This window comes from Dendropsophus ebraccatus, chromosome 15 (genome assembly GCF_027789765.1).
Source record: "Dendropsophus ebraccatus isolate aDenEbr1 chromosome 15, aDenEbr1.pat, whole genome shotgun sequence".
NCBI classification, from domain to species: Eukaryota; Metazoa; Chordata; class Amphibia; order Anura; family Hylidae; genus Dendropsophus; species Dendropsophus ebraccatus.
Genome location: NC_091468.1, coordinates 10,475,610 through 10,500,113, shown reverse-complemented (window position 1 = coordinate 10,500,113; position 24,504 = coordinate 10,475,610). Strand labels below are relative to the sequence as shown.

At 41.7% G+C, this 24,504-nt stretch overlaps 1 protein-coding gene across 3 annotated transcripts in view; it reads right to left on the bottom strand.

The window, feature by feature from the left end:
• The window catches only part of ESRRG (estrogen related receptor gamma), a 608,539-nt gene that overhangs the window by 437,712 nt on the left and 146,323 nt on the right, over window positions 1-24,504 (bottom strand). For all 3 annotated transcript variants that reach the window (XM_069954516.1, XM_069954522.1, XM_069954526.1), the window contains exon 3: window positions 9,030-9,121. The gene's annotated coding sequence lies outside the window, so the exon portion shown is untranslated. The remainder of the gene's footprint in view (window positions 1-9,029; window positions 9,122-24,504) is intronic.

Below are 24,504 nucleotides of genomic sequence, written 5' to 3'. Positions count from 1 at the left end.
AGGGACCGCTCCTCTGTAATCGCATTGCGGGCGGTCTTGCCACTAAACTACCAACGATAGTGGAAAACAAGCATTTAGATGCAGCTGTCAACTTTGACAGCTGCATCTAAATGCCTAATTAGCGGGTACGGCGATCAGACTGTGCCTGCTAATTGCCGCGGTCCCGAGCTACATATAGCACCTGGGATCGCGGCGGTTCAGAGTGTGGTCACCACACGGCCCCCCTCTGAACTCCCCTAGCGACGCCAGGACGTACTATTACATCCTGGGTCGTCTAGGGGTTAAAGTGGTTTTCCAGCATAAGAATTTTTTTCTTTTTTTTAAATGGAACCAATCACCGCCAAAGCAACCCTACAGTGTTACATATAGTTATATAAAGCCCCAGCACTGACTCCAACCATATAATCCCATTTTTGGTCCCTCTATCGACACACTGCAAATGCCTACTCAGCCAATCACTGACTGCAGCAGGTACCTGCTCTAACCTCTGATTGGCTAGATTGGGAGTGTTAAACCAGGAAGTGCTGATTACCATGGATTAGGCACTATAGTAATGGCAGCTGTGGGGGAGGTGAGTGATTCAATTTTCTTTCTTCTTTACACAGATTCAATTTTTTTCTTTTTTTACACAGATTTTTTTGGGACGACATGGGATGAGTCATCAATTTCTGGTTGGTGTTATGGTCATTGGTATAACTAATAAAAAAAATTAACAAAAGGGCCCACACGTGATTTACAGTACTAGTCACCTGCTATAGGATAGATGGAATTTTTGAACTAAACCCGAGAGCAGCTGTAACCGTTGCGACCCTTGTAGAGAGGCCCTCACTTTGGCGAGCCATGAGTTCTTATAGGGGGTGGCTAGTTCTTCTGTGGGTCCTTGGAGCTGCCCAGGCAGAGAATACTCTGATACACCTGATGTTCTATGAGACCCTTGAACGCGGTGCCGCCAGTCTGTGACAGCAGCCGATGTGTCAGTGTTTATTTGCGGCTGATTACTGCTGTGTTTGGAGGATCACCGGGGAGCAGCTCTCGTCCCTGTCCGCCAGGGCCTGGTAATCATTGTTAGTAGGTAAAATCATCTGTAACCACTAATCCAAAAAGAAGATTATATTTATTTTGGCTACAGTTGATGGCAATTCGTTAAAATCAACAAAGCCTTTTCATTAGCCCCCCGCTGATGTCCTTATAGCTGGCAATGCTGGGGTCTCAAAGCACAGAGCAGCACATATGTACGGTATGATTGCTGGGGCCGGGAAGGCTGGGAGGAGGGACAAAGCACAAAATGCTACATATACAGCAATACCATACATAATAACATACAGTAACGTAGAAGAACTGAATTTATCAACATAGAAGGCAGAAAATCAATATATTGATACACATGACACCATAAGATACATAGAAACATTATTATACAGGTGTGCATTGAGGTCAATGTATAGAGTAATATGACATAGATAGGTAGATACATAGATAGATAGATAGATAGATAGATAGATAGATAGATAGGAGATAGATAGATAGATAGATAGATAGATAGATAGATAGATAGATAGATAGATAGGAGATAGATAGATAGGAGATAGATAAATAGATAGATAGGAGATAGATAAATAGATAGATAGGAGATAGATAGATAGATAGATAGGAGATAGATAGGAGATAGATAAATAGATAGATAGAAGATAGATAAATAGATAGATAGGAGATAGATAGATAGATAGATAGATAGATAGATAGATAGATAGATAGATAGATAGATAGGGTCCATTTACACAGAAAAATTATCTGTCAAAGATTTGAAGCCAGAGCCAGGAATGGACTATAGTCAGAGGTCAGGCCATAAAGGAAAGCCTGAGATTTCTCCTCTTTTCAAATCCATTCCTGGCTTTGGCTTCAAATCTTTGGCAGATAATTTTTCTGTGCAAACGGACCCATAGATAGATAGATAGATGATAGATAGGAGATAGATAGATAGATAGATAGATAGATAGATAGATAGATAGATAGATAGATAGGAGATAGATAGGAGATAGATAGATAGGAGATAGATAGGAGATAGATAGATAGATAGATAGATAGATAGATAGATAGATAGATAGATAGGAGATAGATAGACAGACAGACAGACAGATAGATAGATAGATAGATAGACAGACAGACAGACAGACAGATAGATAGATAGATAGGAAATAGATAATAGATGATTGATTGATTGATTGATTGATTGACAGATAGATAGATAGATAGATAGATAGATAGATAGATAGATAGATGCCGCATGGCTATAGGTTACTCTATGGTATATGGGGCAGTAGTGTCAGTTCTCCATTATTATTCGTTATTCTTCTATATACCATTTTTTCGCCTGTCATTAAGAGGCAGCAGGAGCGTGATGTGGAAATCTATTAGACATATCAGCTTGATCTGTATGGATACCCCCATCTGTTTTTTTCTTAAATCCTTATCTGTGAATCATTAAAACTGAAATTGTTCCTCCCAGGTGGAAGAACAAAATTAAATGAGTTCTCCGTAATAAGGGCAAACATACTTTTTCTAATTATTTAGCAATTAATATAATACCCAACAGGCAATAACTTGCGGGCAAGGAGGGAAAATATGTGGTCTGGTGTTAATGGCACTTGTTTAAAGTGGCAAGCTGTGATTAATGACTGTAGGAAGTATATGACAACACCTTCTATAGAAAACCCCATCCAAGTCTGTGCACAATGCAGCCCGAGAGGCTACAGCTCCGGCCTTAGCTATAAGACACACACAATAATACTGTATAATAGCTATTATTCCAGAAAGAAAATAATATAATATCTCCGAGGACAAACATTTATCAGTATACTGTCTCAGTACAATTGTATCATTATACCATACACATAGTTAACTATATATAAATAGTTCTGCCATACAGATCACTATAATTGTATCATTATACCCTACACACAATTATCAATGTATAAATAGTACTGCCATACTGTTCTCTATAATTGTATCATTATATCCTACACACAGTTATCTATATATAAATAGTACTGCCATACAGATCACTATAATTGTATCATTATACCCTACACACTGTTATCTATATATATAAATAGTACTGCCATACTGTTCTCTATAATTGTATCATTATATCCTACACACTGTTATCTATATATAAATAGTACTGCCATACAGATCACTATATTTGTATCATTATACGCTACACATAGTTATGTATATATAAATAGTACTGCCATACTGTTCTCTATAATTGTATCATTATATCCTACACACTGTTATCTATATATAAATAGTACTGCCATACAGATCACTATAATTGTATCATTATACCATACACACAGTTATCTATTCATAAATAGTGCTGCCATACCGTTCTCTATAATTGTATCACTATACCCCACACACAGTTATCCATATTTAAATAGTACTGCCATACCGTCCTCTATAATTGTATCATCATTCCATACACACAGTTTTCTATATATAAATAGTACTGCCATACCGTTCACTATAATTGTATCATTATACCATACACACAGTTATCTATGTATAAATAGTGCTGCCATACAGATCACGATAATTGTATCACTATACCCCCCACACAGTTATCTATAAATAGTACTGCCATACCGTTCTCTATAATTGTATCATTATACCATACACACAGTTATCTATGTATAAATAGTGCTGCCATACAGATCACTATAATTGTATCATTATACCCTACACACAGTTATCTATAAATAGTGCTGCCATACTGTTCTCTATAATTGTGTCATTTTACTATACACACGGTTATCTATAAATAGTACCGCCATATCGATCACTATAATTGTACCATTATTCCATAAACCTCATCTCTCAGGCTTCCTATGACCACCTGGGGTTGAGCAGCCACGTGTCGGATCCGTCACTAGGGTCTGCTGCTGGTGTAAGAAGCAATGCTCGTCCCTGTACAGCAACGTCCGTTGGCCTTTAAGCCAATTGCTCTCATTGTATTAGTGTAGGTTCATGGCACCAGCAGAACAGCTGTCTGCTAAAGCAGATAATAAAATCTCGCCTGCGAGGGAAATCCACATACAAAGCTTCCCTGAAATGTCTAATCAGAGCCGGGTCTACAGGGAGAATCCCGTCACATCTGATATACATGTTATCATCTCCGCTCTTTATAATTAAAAAATATTGTTGCCATGGCGATCGCCGGGGTTTCAAACACCCACAAATAAACCAGACTTGGTGTATCGGTAATATCAATCTCCCCATCAAACGAAGAAGTTAAAGAGTAATGCACAATGCAGCAAAGAGCAGTGAGGAGGGGGCTTCACTGGGAGTAGAGGGAGAAATGGATGGTCCTTGTTTCCCTAGAGGAGCGTAACAGTGCACGTCCCATCATATCTATCAGTGCAAATTTAGAGGGGATCGATCTATAAGGCCGCTAAAAGGAAAACTAGGTGCAAATCTCATAGACTTCAAACACTTTATCTGCTGATCAGAAATCAAAAGATACTTCCGCCTTTACAGTATCAGGCCATGTTCACACAATGTATGTTTTACATAAATCATGGCCGTTGTTGGGATAATTTTCTCTGACAACGGCCGTTCTGTCATCCAGCCAGGTCACAGAACGGCCATTGTCTTACGCCATGTAAACTACGCCAGGTAAACATAGCCTCATATAGAAATGTTTTTTCAGAAAAAGATGAAAAAAATTACATTATGTATCTGATGCTGATCCTGAGTTACATCCTTTATTATACTCAAGAGCTGCACTCACTATTCTGCTGGTGGGTCACTGTGTAAATACATTACATTACTCATCCTGTACTGATCCTGAGTTACATCCTGTGTTATACTCCAGAGCTGCACTCACTATTCTGCTGGTGGGGTCGCTGTGTACATGCATTACATTACTGATCCTGTGTTACATCCTGTATTATACTCCAGAGCTGCACTCAATATTCTGCTGGTGAGGTTGCTGTGTACATACATTCCATCAGATTTCTTTACACCTGATGTAAAGACCCCACAATGAAAATCTCCATTTTCACACGTGTAAGTGTTAGTAAATGTAGATCATCAAGCCAGGGCTGAATGCTGTAGAATGATGAATTCAGCTCTGGAGTATAATACACAGGCTGTGACTCAGGATGGATATCAGATATATAACGCAGCTACAACTATTTATGTAGATTCAGTTTCTATGGATTCTGCATTCTCAGTGTTGTAGTTCAGGTTAATTGTATAGAGTTGTATCAGATCCCAGGTTCAGCCTCAGGAGTCAGGATCCTTAAAGCAGGTCAGGGTCAGAGGTCACCTCCTAGTGCAACCCAACCAGGTCACCTGATCTCTCATCACTCACCTGGTGCATTACTTTTAAAGTGCGACCTGTGAGCTATGGCTGGAATCAGATACTCTTATGGAACATAAAGGGGAACACCCATGCAGCCAGAGAAGCCATGGAGAATCATTATAGAGGCCTCCTCATCCTAAGCAGTGCAGGGGCCCCTGCCTCAGAATTTTTTCCTGCAGAGCAGCACTCTCAGTGAGGCTATGCTACAGTGTATAGAGATGGAGGATATCACCTACTCATCTTTTGTTCCAAACATTATAGGGGAGATTTATCAAACATGGTGTAAAGTGAGACTGGCTCAGTTGCCCCTAGCAACCAATCAGATTCCACCTTTCATTCCTCACAGACTCTTCGGAAAATGAAAGGTGGAATCTGATTGGTTGCTAGGGGCAACTGAGCCAGTCTCACTTTACACCATGTTTGATAAACCTCCCCCTATGAGTTCATTTACTAACGTGTTTCCATCATTAATTTGATGCTTTTCCAGTTTTTCCCTGTTGGTTTCTTGTTTCACCATATTTACAAATGTTGTGCGCCATAAAAATCTCTAAAAACCGGCACATCTGTCATTTTGTGCTTTAAAACTGAAAAGTGGGTGCACGTCCTTTACGACCTGTCGCTAGCGACATATTTATTAAAGGGGTATGCCACTCATACATAACTTTAGATATGTTGCGGCCCATGGTGAGACTAAGAATTCCTTCCATACTTGTTAATATCTATTCAGGCTCCTTCCCCCAGTTCTGAGCTGCTGCTGAAGGCACAAAAATCTGTGAGGGCTTTTAACTCCTCCCCCCTCCCTATCGGCAACCTTGTAGCAACTTTGTAATACTGGGAGGGATAATCACAGTGAGTTCATCAAAAACTTGACTTCAGAATATCCCTCCGAGCATTACACAGAAACTACAGTGTTGCAGATAAAGCCAGCCAGGGACTTGTTTACATCAGCCGTCTCAGAAGGGGGGGGGGGGAGGGGGAGACGGAGAGAAATGCTCACACACAGATTTTTGTGTCTTCAGCAGAAAGCAGCAGCTAAGAAGTGGGTGAAAGAGACTGAATAGATAATAACAAGTATGGAAGGAATTGTTAGTCTCACCATGGGCAGCAACATATCAAAAGTTATTTTTGAGCGGAATACCTCTTTAAGCAAACTGTCATCTTTTCTACAGGTTTTCCAATCTAAATACCAGCCACTGCTAGTTGAATTTTATTTTATTTTTAACCTGATATCGGAGTATCCCTTTAAGTCTTCATTTCAAACTTATTTTTCAATGATCAGACTATATTTTAGCATTATTACTGTACGTTATCTACAGATCCTCGAACTACCAATTCCCCTCTGCTGTATAAAGCTGCAGCGACACCAAGCCGTCCGGCATTAATAGCTTTTCTGAGCATTCGGGGCCATTCTAAAGACTCAGCGTCACAAGTCAAAATCTCCCATTGACGGCAAAGGGGATTTGTAGCAGTCGGATTGGCATTAAAGGAGCATATAGAAAATGCCTCTTAATGTGATTACTGCATCTGTTCCAGCATTTGTGTAACGTCGAGGTCTCGAAGAAATGTGCCACAATAGGCCATGCATACACCATGTCTGATTCTGACCAAACAGCAGGCGGCAGGGATGGTCAGGTTCCTATAATACACCTGCTGATCTGACAACTATCTGACTTGTCAAACTTTAATCGGTTTTATGGATATGTCATAAGTTTTGACTGGTTGGGATCTCACTGCTAAGACCCCTAGTTATAAGGAGAATGAATCGGTAGAAGCTCTAGATGGAGCATTTCACTCCTCGGCTTGTAGTTATCTCTGTCAGATAGCTCTATTCAGTGGTGTAGCTACCATGGAGGCAGACCACGCAGCTGCTATGGGGCCCGTGGAGCAGATCCCTTCCGGCAGAATGCGGCCTGCCTCCATGGTGCTAGCTGCAAGCTGACAGTTCACCCCTACAGCTCGGCTTTCAGGGACCACAGCGCAGCAAACCCCTTTTTTGGAGAGGTGGTCCGTGAGTTCCATCCGGCGGAATGGGGTGGGGTTGTTTCAGGGTGGTTCACCCATCATACTTACCTATCCACACTGCCCTGGTGTCCTCCAGCCTAGGTCTCTGGTGTCCCCCGCTAATCGCAGCCAGCTCCACTTAGGCAAACTCCTCTCAGGAGTCACAGCCCGCTCAGCTTCTCACAGACTGAGAAGTGGAGGTGGCTGCAATCAGCGGGGGACACTGGAGACCTGTAAGAGGACACCGGGGAGCACGGACAAGTAAGCATAAGCGCTTTTTTGTATTCTATGAGTGTTAAATTATGTGACCACGATCTTGGACCAGTTGCATTACAAACTTTGCAAAACATAAAAAAAAATCATTGTGATCGATTCCAGTTCGCCAAACATTCACAGACAAATAACGAACATACAGTAGAAGCATACGCATTTTATTCATTATTGCGTACAGATTGCGTACATTTCGGTCTGGAGTTACACACATGCGTACAGATAATCAAGCGTAAAGCGTAAATTGCGCAGTTGCGTACGCTCACAAGTTCGAATATGTTCGAAACACGAACACGAACAATTAGCGTCATGTTTGTACGAACATTTACGAACATGTTTGTTCATCACTATTTGTGAAGTTTGGTTTGTTCATCTCCAGTGCCCTTACGCTACATTAAGGTGACCTCAGAGGGATGGACACCACACTGTTCGCATGTGATGGCCATTGTTATGTCAATGGGGGCTGTGGCTGCCTGCATTTGGCTCGTGCACGTCACCCATCCCACCCCATAAGCAGAGATTAGCTGGTTCCTGAATGTCTAGTGCGTAGGCTTAGTAATAGCCCAGGAGGGAGAGGTCAGTGTACAACGTACGGTATAGGGTCCGTCCCTCTGAGGTCACCTTAACCTGGTGAGATGGTACTATACACACTATTTTTTTTTTCTTTTTTTTTTTCTATAGCAGTTTTGCCATTCTAAGTATCTATATTAACCACTTCTTAGCATTTTCAACGTGTTGTTACGCTTTTCTGTTTTTGTGTCCCTGTGACATTTTAAACATTTTACTCCATTGAAGGTGCGCTATAAGAATAAGCAAATATGGAGCTGGATTAGGCATCAATAACCAAAAACGAGCAAAGAGACTAAAGACAATATGCATCACCTCTTCTTTTACCATTGCTTTCCACATAGCGATCAGTGGATCATGCATCCAGCTGTGATCAGTGATCAGAAGGTCGATCACATGATCACAAGTAACCAATCAACGTAGACAAAATCTGGATCTAACAAAATCCCCATTCATGTTGTCCGGGTTTCTCACAGTACCTGGATTTGTTAGGACAGCTTGAAATGCAGTAGGAAAAGTTATAAATTCTGAGATAACGCTAAGTAATATATGTGGCCGGGCAGACATGTGTGAATTGAGGCTTCTGGTATAATACAAAATGTGTAAGGAGATCCAGGATCTTCCATATCATGCCATTTACAATACAGGTTCCTGGGCCGTTCTCCTCTATGGTAGAATATCTCCATAACACGGCGACAAATGGACCAACAAATCTAATGGTCAAGACTGGTTTAGTCCAAAAACATGCCGCCTACTTTCTGTATAACTGCTTTACAAGACTGACCGAGCCAAACATGGGTGAAAAACGTTAGACCGCACTTACCAGACAGGAGATTTTGGGGAAGAGGCACAGTGATGTAGAAGAGGAAAATCTTATGGAAGACCTCAGTGATGTAAAGTCCAGGTAGATAATGTCTGTAAATAAGAAATAAGAATAAAAAAAAAATAATTGTCTCTGCACCACAATCTCTATGTACTACTATATCCCATTACAGTAGACCTATCTGTGTAAAACAGGAGTGAGCCCCTTCCCTCACTAAAGCCCCTTAAGTGTATTTAAATTATATATATATATATATATATATATATATATATATATATATATATATATATATATATAATGTTATTACAAATAGTTTTCTGTGTTTTACCAAGAAATAGAAAAGATAAGGACTACAAAATGTGTGTTGACCCCAGCTTCTCCCTCCCTCTCGTGACAATACATCATCTTCTGTCACAGGAGGAGTGGCCAGCTCTTGATTCACCATCTCTGTCCAGCCCCTCCAGCCTACACCTGAGCAGGCAAGGAGCGAAAGAAGCAGGTGCTGCACTGATCTAGTCTCTAGTGAAATTAGGGCTATGTTCCAATATCAACGTTACAGGTAGAGAATACAGCGCACTGTGTGGTGTTACAGGTAGAGAATACAGCGTGCTGTGTGGTGTTACAGGTAGAGAATACAGTGTGCTGTGTGGTGTTACAGGTAGAGAATACAGTGCTGTGTGGTGTTACAGGTAGAGAATACAGCGTGCTGTGAGGTGTTACAGGTAGAGAATACAGCGTGCTGTGTGGTGTTACAGGTAGAGAATACAGTGCTGTGTGGTGTTACAGGTAGAAAATATAGTGCTGTGTGGTGTTACAGGTAGAGATTACAGTGCTGTGTGGTGTTACAGGTAGAGAATACAGTGTGCTGTGAGGTGTTACAGGTAGAAAATATAGTGCTGTGTGGTGTTACAGGTAGAGATTACAGTGCTGTGTGGTGTTACAGGTAGAGAATACAGCGTGCTGTGTGGTGTTACAGGTAGAGAATACAGCGTGCTGTGTGGTGTTACAGGTAGAGAATACAGCGCGCTGTGTGGTGTTACAGGTAGAGAATACAGCGTGTTATGTGGTGTTACTGGTAGAGAATACAGCGCGCTGTGTGGTGTTACAGGTAGAGAATACAGCGTGTTGTGTGGTGTTACTGGTAGAGAATACAGCGTGCTGTGTGGTGTTACAGGTAGAGAATACAGCGTGCTGTGTGGTGTTACAGGTAGAGAATACAGTGCTGTGTGGTGTTACAGGTAGAGAATACAGCGTGCTGTGTGGTGTTACAGGTAGAGAATACAGCGCACTGTGTGGTGTTACAGGTAGAGAATACAGCGCGCTGGGTGGTGTTACAGGTAGAGAATATAGTGCTGTGTGGTGTTACAGGTAGAGAATACAGCGTGTTGTGTGGTGTTACTGGTAGAGAATACAGCGTGCTGTGTGGTGTTACAGGTAGAGAATACAGCGTGCTGTGTGGTGTTACAGGCAGAGAATACAGCGTGCTGTGTGGTGTTACAGGCAGAGAATACAGCGTGTTGTGTGGTATTACAGGTAGAGAATACAGTGTGCTGTGTGGTATTACAGGCAGAGAATACAGCGTGCTGTGTGGTGTTACAGGCAGAGAATACAGTGCACTCTGTAGGTGGGACCACAATGAAATGATAAAGTACTGCATTTAAATAATCCAGTAACACAATGAAACTGCAATGTGTGAACACAGTCTAAACGTTCTGCAACAGTTTTGGGCAGGGAATGGGCAGGGTGGAGGACTGTGATGGACAGCTGTGGGAGAGCAATGCATTCTGGAACATGTAGTACTTGGTATCTGTTCAACCAGGAAGTACAGCCACAAAATAAAGAACGAAGACGCCTAAAACACATTAATTTTTTGTAGTTTTATAACTGAGTCAGACTGGTAAGTAATGCTCTACACTTCTGACACGTGTCTATTTATTTTTACCTCTAGTTGGAGTACCCCTTTAAATATCTCAATTTCTGGAGATTGTTAGTAAGAACACAGGGCAAAGCCAAACAGATCTTTAAAAACAAGAACTTTGTATCATGCAACAAATAACCTTTATTTTCGAAAACTGGATTATTCCTTTAAGGCTATGTTTACACCACCTTTTTTTTTCTTTTCTCTTTGCGGAGGGGGGGGGGGGTCATTTGACTGCTTCGTTTTAGGGCGGCCTTCATTTTGAGTCCAAATAACGGCCATTGTTTCATAATGACAGCAGTGGCTGTACAAATAACGGACATCATTATGAATTAACGGCCGTTATTTGGACTTCTTGGTGTGAACATAGCCTAAGGCTTATAGCATGGCATGGACTGGAGAAACCCCATAGACTTGGGTCACAATACCCCGTCCTGCCCTTTTCTTCTCCCTCTGGTCTTCTCTTTGTACAGGTTCCCAGATCCCATTGATATCATCGTCGCTCCTGAGTGACAGGTTCCATGCTCTCTCCGTGTGAGGAGCTTCAGCCGTGGCTTCTGCCAGGAGCGGCTCCCAATCTCCTCCTCCTTCTTGCCCTGTGCGACAGATGATATCTGTTTTCTCCTGTGAGTTCGAATTTAAGAGCCACTGAAGCTCGGCGACTGTATATTCTGGCTCAAATGAGCTGAAAATTGCATTCAATTTGAATTTCAAAACTATGAAGGGAGGAAAAAAAAAAAGCTGCGGAGTAAGTGTAACTCCTTCCTGACGCCTCTGTGAACACGATTCAGTGTCATGTATGTGGACTGGAGAGCTCAGCGCCTCTCCTGTGCTATAATACTCATCCCTGGTCTGTGCTACCCTTCAAAAATAATTGCCAGGTGTAGGGCTCTGTTCACACTGAGGCATGGCTTGTGTTACAGGATCTATGATGCATAAGATGGATCAATTGTAATATAATCCATTCCACTGGGATTTAGTTTTTATTTATTTATTTATTTATTTTGATTAAGGATGAGAGAATTTACAGTAACAAAGCATAGCGCTAGGCTCAGCGGTCGGCTTCTCAACTAGCTGTCTTTGAATTCTGTGCCGCTTGGTTCCGGGTGCCTGGAAAAGCTGGATCCAGTCCTGGGAAACTTCTCTAAGGACTACATTTACTTTTTCCAGGCACCTGGAACAGAGTGACACAAAGTTCAAAGCGAGCTGGCTGACAAGCCGACCACCGAGCCACCGATTCACACCACAAAAAAAGTGGCAAGATTTATGCAAAGTCGTTGTTTTGTGGATATTTTTTGAAAGAACTTAATGGGGTATCTCCAATTTGAAAAGTTACTGTATTTTCCGGCGTATAAGGCGACTAGGCGTATAAGACGACCCCTGACTTTTAAAGCGACTCTGTACCCACAATTTGACCCCCCCAAACCACTTGTACCTTCAGATAGCTGCTTTTAATCCAAGATCCGTCTTGGGGTTCGTTCGGCAGGTGATGCAGTTATTGTCCTAAAAAACAACTTTTAAACTGGCAGCCCAGTGCCCAACGGGAGTGGCCTAGATTGTGTATGCATTAGGCTGGCACAACCTCTCTGTCCCTCCTTCGCACCCTCCTCATCATTAGGAGTGCTCCAGACAGATTGCCTACTATTCCTCAGCTGTGTCAGCCTGGCACATGGGCTGGATCGTTAAGACACCTGTGCAAATGTTCAGAATGGAGAAAATGTTCCAGTGGCATTCCTAATGATGAAGAGGGTGGGGAGGAGGGACGGAGGGGTGATGCAAAGTGAGGTCACAGATATCCCAAGCCACGCCCGTAGGGCACGGGGCTGTAAGTTTAAAAGTTGTTTTTAGGTCAATAACTGCATCACCTGCTGAACGGACCCCAGGACAGATCTTGGATTAAAAGCAGCTATCCGAAGGTACAAGTGGTTTGGGGGGGAAAGATTGTGGGTACAGAGTCGCTTTAAGCAGATAGTCAGGGGAACCTTATACGCCGGAAAATGTTAACCCCTGCCTGACCACAGCCCTGCTGCAGTCAGGAAGGGGTTAACTGCAGCTAAATTAAAAAACAAACAAACATTTAACTCACCTGGGGCCCGTTCCCGGCATCGGCGCTCCTTCCATACCGTTAACGGCGCAGGCAGTGTGAAGTTCACTACCTGCTCCAGAGACAGAGATAGCTGAACCTCTCCCGGGCATCCGAGCGTCTCATCGGAGAGGCTCGGAGACGCTCGGCTGCCGGGAGAGCTTTGGGAGAATGAGAGAGGCTTTGGGATCTTCCGGTGCCTCTCTCATTCTCCCGAAGCTCTCCCGGCAGCCGAGCCTCTCCGATGAGACACTCGGATGCCCGAGAGAAGTTTGGCGATCTACGTCTCCGGCGCAGGTAGTGTACGTCACACTACCTGCACCGCGAACAGTACGGGAGGCGCACGGAAGCCAGGAACGGGCTCCAGGTGAGTTAAATGTTTGTTTTTTATAGTGGTTGCCCCATAAGGTGGGGATAAGGCCATTTTTGAGCCCCCCTTACAGTATGGGGCGACCATACCCGGCATATAAGACGACCCCTGACCTCTATGAAGATTTTTTCGGGGTTAAAAAGTCATCTTATACTCCGGAAAATACGGTATACAAAAGATAAGGGATAATATTCTGATCACTGACTGCTGGGACTCTCATCAGTAATGACAACAGAGAAAAATTGTTAATGGTGAATCATTTTTTGAGTTCAGAAAATCCCTTTAAGGGTATAAACCCACACACCGTATATGCAGCAGATATGCAACAAATACGCAGCAGATTTGTTGGTACAGATTTGATGCTGTGTTCAGTTATTTAGATCTAATCTGCTGCGATTTTGCTGCGATTTTGCTGCGAGTTTGCTGCGTATCGCAGCAGTAAATACGCTGCATATACGGTGTGTGGGTTTATACCCTAAATGAGCACTGTCACTTAAAAAAAACTATTTACCTTTCTTAGAGATATGATTGGAGGAGATGCAGGAGATGGTCTCCATTGAACACTATCTCCTGCAGTGAGATGGAGACTTCATTGAGCTGGGAAGTAAGACGCTTAGCTAGCTCTATCTAAGAATCAATGAAGGATGCTGAACAATCAAAACTTTTGACATTTCTCTAGGACATATGAAAAGTTTTTGAAAGGGTCACATTAATGTTGTCATCTAGGGAAAGCAGAGCTACTTTCTTGAAAAAAACAGCACCACCCCTGTCCTCGGGTTGTGGGTGGTATTACAATTCGGCTCCATTCACTTCGATGGAACTGAGCTGTAAAACCCCACACGCAACCTGAGGACAAGAGTGTCGCTGTTTCTGGGGAATAAAAGCAGCCATTTTTTTCTGAGCCTGAATAATAGCTTTAATTTTTGTGAAGCGTTATACAGCAGCTTTTCTTAAACTGTGAGGTGCTAGTCACTGGTGAGGCCCTGCAGAGCCTACACTGATGATGCAGGGCCTCACCACACTTACCTCACAGGAGGTTAAGAACCTGGATGTCATGTCATGATCACATGACCCTGAACTCCCAGGTCCTTTAACTAGGGGGCAGTATAAGAGAAGACCAGAAGGAATGTGTCTGTCTGTGTATGTCTACCTGTGTGTGAAAAATGGGGGGGGGGGGCGGTAAATAAAGGGGTGGCCTTTGGAGACCAGAGTGCTTGACTGTGGTGCTGGTTTACAGGTGGAGCAGTATGTATTGGTGCAGCATGGTGTTATGTTACACAGGTGGAGCAGTATTTATTGGTGCAGGCTGCTGTTGGGTTATACAGGTGGAGCAGTATGTATTGGTGCAGCATGGTGTTATGTTACACAAATGGAGCAGTATTTATTGGTGCAGGCTGGTGTTGGGTTATACAGGTGGAGCAGTATGTATTGGTGCAGCATGGTGTTATGTTACACAAATGGAGCAGTATTTATTGGTGCAGGCTTGTGTTGGGTTATACAGGTGGAGCAGTATGTATTGGTGCAGCATGGTGTTATGTTACACAAATGGAGCAGTATTTATTGGTGCAGGCTTGTGTTGGTTTATACAGGTGGAGCAGTATGTGTTGGTGCAGCATGGTGTTATGTTACACAAATGGAGCAGTATTTATTGGTGCAGGCTGGTGTTGGGTTATACAGGTGGAGCAGTATGTATTGGTGCAGCATGGTGTTATGTTACACAAATGGAGCAGTATTTATTGGTGCAGGCTTGTGTTGGGTTATACAGGTGGAGCAGTAAAAATTAATAATCATTTAATAAAATAATTGAATTAACAAATAATCCCACATTTGTTCAGTGTGAAAGCAAAAATATTCAGAATTAGTATACTGGAGATTTGACATTTTTACAAATAAAATATATTTCTGCTTCTACAAATGAAAAAAAAAAGAAAGAAAAATAATAGGATCTGTCTACTTAGGCCAAGTCTATTCCAATTAGTCTTTTTGTTGAATACCAAAGCTCATCAGTCATGTTCGGAGTTACAAAATTTATTTCTGCATTTTAATTCTGTGTTTATGCCGCGGCTGTCAGGACGTATAGAATGATAATTTGCTGTTGCTGACCAAAGAAACTAAAAAAAAAGGGGCAAAAACGAAATAAAAAAAAAATTACAAGAAAAAAAAAGTGATCATTTCATGTGAGACTATTTTCAGAATTTTGTTTGGGTTGCTCAGACTGGGATCCATCAATTATTTAGAAGACGTAACAGGATGCTTCCTTTGCTGGGTAAATCTGCAAGCAGACCCCAAGAGAGAATGAAACATGAATTAAGTAGCATTTATTAGCTCGCTTGCAGAATGCAGATCCAGCCAGCAGGACTGCCGGAGGAAGAAAAAATTGTGCATTTTGCTTTACTTTAGAAATTCTAGAAAGACGTTACTTTTTTTTTCTTATTTTTTACATATTATTTTCTTTTTTCTTTTTTTTTTTTTTTTTTGCCTCCAGAGAATAAAATCCCGACAACGTGACAAATTCATCATCTTGTTAACCGTTTTTTTTTCTCCATTTCCAGCTGATGTATTGTCTTCATTTAAATTACAAATGTACTAATGTGCAGCAGTGTTTATAGAGTACGGTGTTAAATGGTAGACGCGGTAAATAGCATCGCTCACCAGAACTTCATATCTCACGCTAACAACGGGGCAGGCGGCTCGCCGCGTGCTCCGAGCTTGCAAGTTACGAGGCTGAGATTTGCTAAATGAGCTTTTTCTACATATTTATTGCTATTCTTACCGTTCCCTTTTTTGGGTAAATTAATGATGTCTGAACCAGAGAAAAAAGTTTGGAAGTAGTTCAGAAAAATGCTGAGCGGGGAAAATAAAGCTGTATGGAGCGTGGGCTCTGTCGAATGTTACACTTTGTGAACATAAAATTTAGAAAATTTAATAAATATTGGTCTGCAAATTGATCTGAACATCTTGGGATGTGTAAGGGAACAACAGTAACTGGGTATGGAAGTTGTAGTTGGACGGTGCCAGATTAGGAACCTCAAGAAACAAGAGGAACTTCAAAGACAAATGAGCAAGTAAATCTACAGTAAGGGCCCTTATACATGGCCCAGTGCAGCATGGGAGTCCAGCACTGATTGACAAGATTGGAGCTTATTTGCAGATACAAGGCTCAATCAACTAACCATGTTCATGTGGCCTACTAAAGAATGGTGCAACTCGAGCATGCTCGAGTCTGATCACTTATTTAATTACCGGGGGCTGAAAAAGTTGGCATAGGGAGTCCTGGGAAACATGAATACATCCCAGCCTAATGCATATACAATCTAAGCCACGGCACGGGGCTGCCAGTTTAAAAGTTGTTTTTTAGGACAAAAACTGCATCACCTGCTGAATGGACCCCAGGACAGATCTTGGATTAAAAGCAGCTATCCGAAGGTACAAGTGGTTTGGGGGGGATCAGATTGTGGGTACAGAGTCGCTTTAAATGCCTGAAGAAAAGATTTGTGAAATCAAATTAGTGTCACCAGTTGCAACTTAATGTGACTAAGAGTATGTTCAACTTAGAGTGACTCTGTACACACAATCTGCCCCCCCCCCCCAAACCGCTTGTACCTTCAGATAGCTGCTTTTAATCCTATAAAGATCTGTCCTGCGGTCCATTCGGCAGGTAATGCAGTAATTGTCCTAAAAAACTAATTTTAAACTTGCAGCCCGTGCCAGACGGGATTATCTGTGCCCTAACTTTGCACCACCCCTCCGTCCCTTCTCCCCACCCTCTTCATCATTAGGAATGCCACTGGAACATTTTCTCCATGCAGAACATTGCACAGGTGCTTAACGATCCAGCCCATGTGCCGTGCTTACACAGGTGGTGAATAGGAGGCAATCTGCCTGGAGCATTCCTAATGATGAGGACGGTGGGGAGGAGGGACGGAGGGGTGGTGCAAAGTTAGGGTCCTGTTTGGCATGGGCTGCAAGTTTAAAAGTTGTTTTTTAGAACAATAACTACATTACCTGCTGAACGGACCGCAGGACAGGTCTTTCTTGGATTAAAAGCAGCTATGTAGGGTAGGACGAATTCCACCGTCCATCTAAAGAACGAACAGGTTCATTCTTTAGACGAACGGCAGAATCTGCCCAGAATGGGGTCTATGGCGCGGGCAGAGATGCGCGCGGCCACGAATAGGGGCGAGCTGTAGAGGGTGATAGACCGGTCTTCCCTAGTGTGAACCCTGTCTCAGCAGATCAGCAGGATTTCTGAATTAGTAGATTGCCTCAAGATACGGAATGTCATCATGACAGCACTTCCTTACTGACATTGTCTCAATTGACATTGTGGTTTGCATTTTAAAAAAAGAAAAAACTATGGCGCTTTGTCAAAAAAGTCATATGGTAGACCCAAAAATTGCTGACATTAACTTATGTCAAGGATCCACCAATGGTTCTAAAAAGTGTTAAAAGTAGAAGAACCTCCTCCCTGAAGTCTAGTGTTGAGTGGATCTGTCAAACAGTTTGGGTTTGGCAACATTCTTCAAATCCAAATATTTGTCATTTTATTCCCGAGGCTGCAGAAGTTGGATGCTGTCCTAGGAAGTCCTTGAAAACATGGATACAGCCTGTGGCGAAAGACTGTATCCATGTTTTCGGCAGCCCTAGGGCAGCAACCAACTTCTGCAGCTGCGGGGAATCTAATGACGAGCGTTCAGGTTCGGAGAACGTTGTCAAACCGGAACAGTTTGACAGATCCGCTCAGCTCTACTGAAGTGTCCACTGGACAGAATTTTGGGATGTCAGATATTAACAGTGGTGGAGTTCAGAAAGAATTGTACTGGGTGCTAGGGTGGTACCATCAAGCCACTTTGTTTTGCCCAAAGTCTTTGGATACCAGGCTAGGGCAGTGAACTTAAACTATGCCCTGATGAAGGACTTTTGCTGTAAATGTTCCATCTATCAATCATTTCTTAGAATTTCCATAAAAAGTTTAATTTCACCTCAATTAACATATGTATGTGCTCATGCATGCTTCACGTCCGTGTGCTCATCGAGACATTTATCTGGATTCCATTGTTTTTGGAGAGGTCAAAGGGAAAAGCCACTCATCAAGCTCCTGTGTGATCTCCTGTTACAGATCTCTGATTTAAACCCTGACCTACCGTAAATCATCTCCAAAAGCGAGCAGCAAATTTATTTATTACCGATTTTTCCCACAATACAAAGTCCTCTGAAAGTTAATTAAAAACATTACGGAGAAGAATATATATATATTTTTCAGCTAAACTAGATCATTGTAAAATACATAAAGGAAAGTTTTTGTGATACTGAATAGCATGTGAACACTTTTGCAACCACTTCAGAAGACTAAAGAGCTGCAGTATGAAAGGATTTCACAATAACCATAAATCTACTGTTTTATGTATATAGCCCCAACTTAAACCTATATGTTTCCATGGTTACAGACTACAAACAAGTAGTCTGATCTTGTAGTACTTTGTTCCTTACTTTACCCACATACAGTAGAAGAGGAAACGAAGAAGAAAATAATAATGCATGACTGTGAGAGGAGCTAAATTACAAAGACAGGAGTAACCATCTCAGGTAGAAACATAGAAACATAGAAGATCATCGGCAGAAAAAGACCACCTGGTCCATCTACTCTGCCCTTATATTATTTCCTTTTTTTATCTTAGGATAGATATATGTTTATCCCAGGCAGGTTTACATTCACTGACTGTAGATTTACCAACCACATCTGCTGGAAGTTTATTCCAAGCATCTACTACTCTTTCAGTAACGTAATATTTTCTTCTGTAACATATATATATATATATATATATATATAAGTTTTCCATCATGTCCCCACTTTCCCTTCTTTCCTCCAGACTAAACAGATTTCGATCCTTAAGGCTTTCCTGATATGTTTTATGCCTCACACCCTCTACCATTATGTAGCCCTCTTCCTACTGGTAATACCTCTAGCTATACAGCCCAGCACACCATTATGTATATATATATATATATATATATATATATATATATATATATATATATATATATACATATACATATACATTATATATATATATATATATATATATATATACACATTATATATATATATATATATATATATATATATATATCTCCCAGCATACCAATATATATATATATATATATATATACACAACCCAGCATACCATTATATATATATATATATATACAGCCCAGCATACTGTTATATATATATATATATATATATATATATATACAGCCCAGCATACTGTTATATATATACAGACCAGCATACCATTATATATATACAGACCAGCATACCATTATATATAAAGCCCAGCATACCATTATATATACAGCCCAGCATACCATTATATATATACAGCCCAGCGTACCATTATATATACAGCCCAGCTTTTGTTCGAGATGTTCGCTCCTCACTTATTATCAGCTGAATTAATATCCCTAGATATATGAGTTTCCGATAATCAGCCCGTGTGAAAAGTCCAGCGATCAACCAATTAACAAGTAAAAGTATCGGCAACAGGTGATGTGTGACTAATAGAGATGAGCGAACCTGGAGCATGCTGGAGTCGATCCGAACTTTCGGCATTTGATTAGCGGTGGCTGCTGAACTTGGATAAAGCCCTAAGGCTATGTGGAAATCATGGATATAGTCATTGGCTGCTTCCAGACAACCTTAGAGCTTTATCCAAGTTCAGCAGCCCCCGCTAATTAAATACCAATCGACTCGAACCCGAACCCGGTTCGCTCATCTCTAGTGACTAACAATTGACTTTAAAGGCTGCATGAACAATCCAGGGAACGATCACATAGCCCATGATTATACAAGCCTGGTGATGGCTCAGCAACCAAGTGCCACTCATTATGTGGAACCCTAGGTCCATCTAAGAAGGCTTTAAAGGGGTTATCCAGCGCTACAAAAACATGGCCACTTTCCCCCTACTGCTGTCTCCAGTTTGGGTGGGGTTTTGAAACTCAGTTCCATTGAAGTAAATGGAGCTTAATTGCAAACCGCACCTGAACTGGAGACAACAGTAGGGGGAAAAGTGGCCATGTTTTTGTAGCGCTGGATAACCCCTTTAAGGAGTTTCACTTTACACCTTTGAATAAGGACAAGAATACAATAAAGGGCAAAGAGACAAAAGATCACATACTATGTAGGAGATAAAACACAGTGGGAAGTTTGAGCCAGAAAATATACTGATACTTTGCCAAGTGCTCCAGACAAGGAAGGAAAGCCGCCATATGATAAAAATGGATTATCAAACCAGGAGAACCAAACAAGGCAAGAAGGTCGAAAAAGTTCAAGGTGAAAAGATAAAAAGGAAATATATATAAGCAAGAAAACTTGCTAGGAAGTTAAGGCAATAAAATAAACCAATAGACAAAGTAAGATGTCATAAGATAAACTGGACCATAAGCCACCATAACTGCAACCACAAGGCAGAACTAAATACATCCAAGGTCAAATACATAAATGGTCAAAAAAAAAAACTAACTCTATAGAAAATGGTAGCAACAAAATACAGTAGATCTATAGAAGGACCTTGATGAAGATCGGGGTTCTGCCATGTGCAAATTTCTTTACCATCAGGGCGTAACTACCGCCATAGTAGCCATAACAGCTGCTCTGGGGCCCGATGGCCCACTCCTGCAATAATATAGGCCCTCTAAACCATCATCATTTGCAGCACCTGGTGGCTGAGCGGCCCTCCTGGGTGCTGCAAATGGTCCTGAGTACCACTTGCAGTTGAATGTTAAAGCGATTCTGTACCCACAATCTGTCCCCCCAAAACCACTTGTACCTTCAAATAGCTGATTTTACTCCAAGATCTGTCTTGGGGTCGGCAGGTGATGCAGTTATTGTCCCAAAAAACTACTTTTAAACTTGCAGCCCTGCGCCAAACTGCCGTGGCCTAAAGTGTCTGTGCCCTAACCTTGCACCACCCCTCCGTCTCTCCTCCCCACCCTATTCATCATTAGGAATGCCACTGGCAGGATATTTCCTATTCCTCTACAGTGAACATTGCACAGATGCCTTAACGATCCAGCTTATGTGCAGTGTTCCCACAGGTGATGAATAGGAGATAATCTGCCTGGAGCATTCCTAATGATGAGGATAGCGGGGAGGAGGGACAGAGAGGTTGTGCCAGCCTAATGCATACACAATCTAGGCCACGCCAGTTTGACACAGGGCTGCAAGTTTAAAAGTTGTTTTTTAGGACAATAGCTCCATCAGCTGAACGGACCCCAGGACAGATCTTGGATTAAAAGCAGCTTTCCGACCGTACAAGTGGTTTGGGGTGGGCAGATTGTGGGTACAGAGTCACTTTGAAGGTTTTGTCTACACTTGATGGGCTTGTGGTCAGTCAGAATCAAAATTTTGCTATGAGGCCCAGCCATTTCTAGTTATACCCCTGTTTACTATTCACATTAAACATGGAACTAAAAGAAAAAATGTCCGCTCACCTAAAATTGCTGTAATGGTTAGCTCAGTTGGCAAGTGATATCTCCAAGCACGTGGAAAGGCATATTGCGGGCTGCAACCCGTAAAGCATCCAAAAAAGGTTAGTGTCCACAGCTTTTGAAGTATAAATGTTTCTTTATTTAGCGCATCAAGACATAAAAAACAAAACAAAAAGTGAGTGGTGAGCTAAAAACGCCGACGCGTTGCGAGGTTCTCCCTCTTAATCATTAGATTAAGAGGGAGAACCTCGCAACGCGTCGGCGTTTTTAGCTCACCACTCACTTTTTGTTTTGTTTTTTATGTCTTGATGCGCTAAATAAAGAAACATTTATACTTCAAAAGCTGTGGACACTAACCTTTTTTGGATACTATCCACATTAGTAGGAAGTGAATTATCTTGCCAGGTTGACATATATTTGGTGGTCTGAAAAATATCTGGTTCAGTTGTCCCTGATGTCCAGTCTTCTGCCCTATGTATTAAACCTTTGGACAAACCATTTCACCCAGTGCATGCATTTTTTTTTATTGTGCCCCACCATGCTAGATTGCCTCCTCAATAAACATATATAAACCTGGCTAACTGCAATCATGTTTGTTATAGCCTAATAACAAATTCTATGTAGCCTGATTGTGGAGTCTGACGACACATTGTTTTGTAGTCTGTCGCCATGGAGACACACTGATCAGCACAGTAGCTGTCTATACAAAATGGTAAAAGGTAAAAGTTTTTATGGTTTATTTTCAGTAAGTGCGTGCAGGGGACACTGCTTTATGATGACATGCATGTCTTTAGTTACTGTTTCTAGTTGGCAATAGTTACTTTGAGCAGATACCTGCCGTATCATTCAATCAGGAATCCACCTCCTCCCCCATATAACACTATAGAGGAATTTTGCTAATTTTCTGTCATCCTGATCATTTATTTTGTCTGAACTCATAACTTTCCTCCCACACTATGTGGGCAGTCACGGGGCTATTAGGAAGGAACTCATTCCAAGATGGCATCTGGTTCTCTGGCAGTGTCCTTGCACAGTTGTGTTGGCATATGTGGATCGACCGAAGCCCTGCCACATGTCTGCTGAGAGGATACATTATCTTAGACTCCTTTGTCCTTTTGGATCTCATTCCCTTCCCTACAGATACTACAAAGGTGTTACAATGAGACAGTGTGCTGATGAGAAGGATTTCTACAGCTCCTGGATAATCGCTTTCTTAAAGAACATCCAGTGCCTGCACATATGGGGAAGACCGCCATGTTGGTTAAGATGTCAACCACTGTACTTGTATAACTTGTAAAATAATTATATCGATTGAATAAAAATAAAAGTCTACAACCCTAAAGAAAAGTAATATATATAGAGAATGTCACCCTTTTTTACTGGAAAATCCAGGATGTCCATGATTTCTAATAGAGGTGTGTAATGCCGCATTTCTCCAGTGGGGGCACTGCAGGGGAATTGGACACTTGTTGTGGGTTACCCTGCACATTATAGTTTATAAAAAGATTATAACTGGAGAATAGTGATGAGCGAATTCTGTTCAATCAAATAGATATTCGATCGAATAGTGAGATATTCGAATATTCGATATTCATACGAATATTCCACGAATATTCGATAAATATTCGATAAGCGTTCAAATCCCCCAGCTTCCGGTTTTACCCTCCAAATGGTCAAATAGATGTTTTTCACTAATCGAATACTTGTTCCCATAGACTTTAATGGAATTGAATATTCGATCGAATATTCGAACATTCGCGGGGTATTTGTACGAATATCGAATATTCGAATATCTCACTATTCGCTCATCACTATTGGGGAATGATTCCAACAAAAGAGATTGTCCTTTGTAGACAACCAATAATGCATCAACAGAACACTGCCCCTAGTGGCCATGCAAATAAATACATAAAAAAAGAAGAAATCTGCGCTCCCTTTCCATGTTGCGTAGAATACAGAGGAAGCAAGAAGATGGCTCCAGCTCATATTAGACACGTTAATATTTCTCTTTTCACTGTATTGTACAAAAGTGTTTTGTTCGCTTTAAAGGGTTTGTCCAGGATTAGATAAAGTACAGCTACTTTCTTGCTAATCCGCACGACCCCTGTCCTCAGGTTGTGTGTGGTATAACAGTTCAGCACCATTCACTTCAATGAAACTGAGCTGCAAAATCCCCACACCCAAGCCGAGAACAGGAGAGGCGCTGTTTCTGGAGGAAAGCGGCCATGTTGTTTCTAAGCCTGGATAACACCTTTAAACCATGAATACTTCTTAGATAAGTTTTATAGCAATAAGTGGATGACAAAGTGTCCCCCAGTGTAATCTGTAATCTTTAAACCCTAACAGAAAGTATTCGATATCCCTGCTGCACCACCATGGAAGTAAGTATTACACCATGCCTGTTCATTTAGGAAGTGGTCCACGTAATACAGAACAGATCCTCCAGAATAGGAGACGCTCCTTGTAGTCTATGTACATTTCAGGGGACATTTATTAAGACCGGTGTACTCTTCGTCGTGTTTAAATTAGGCTGCGCCCTCAATCACCCTTCCATTGCCTTTTAGTAAATCTGACGATTGGCGCAGGAATTGCACAAAAATTTACACCTGATCAG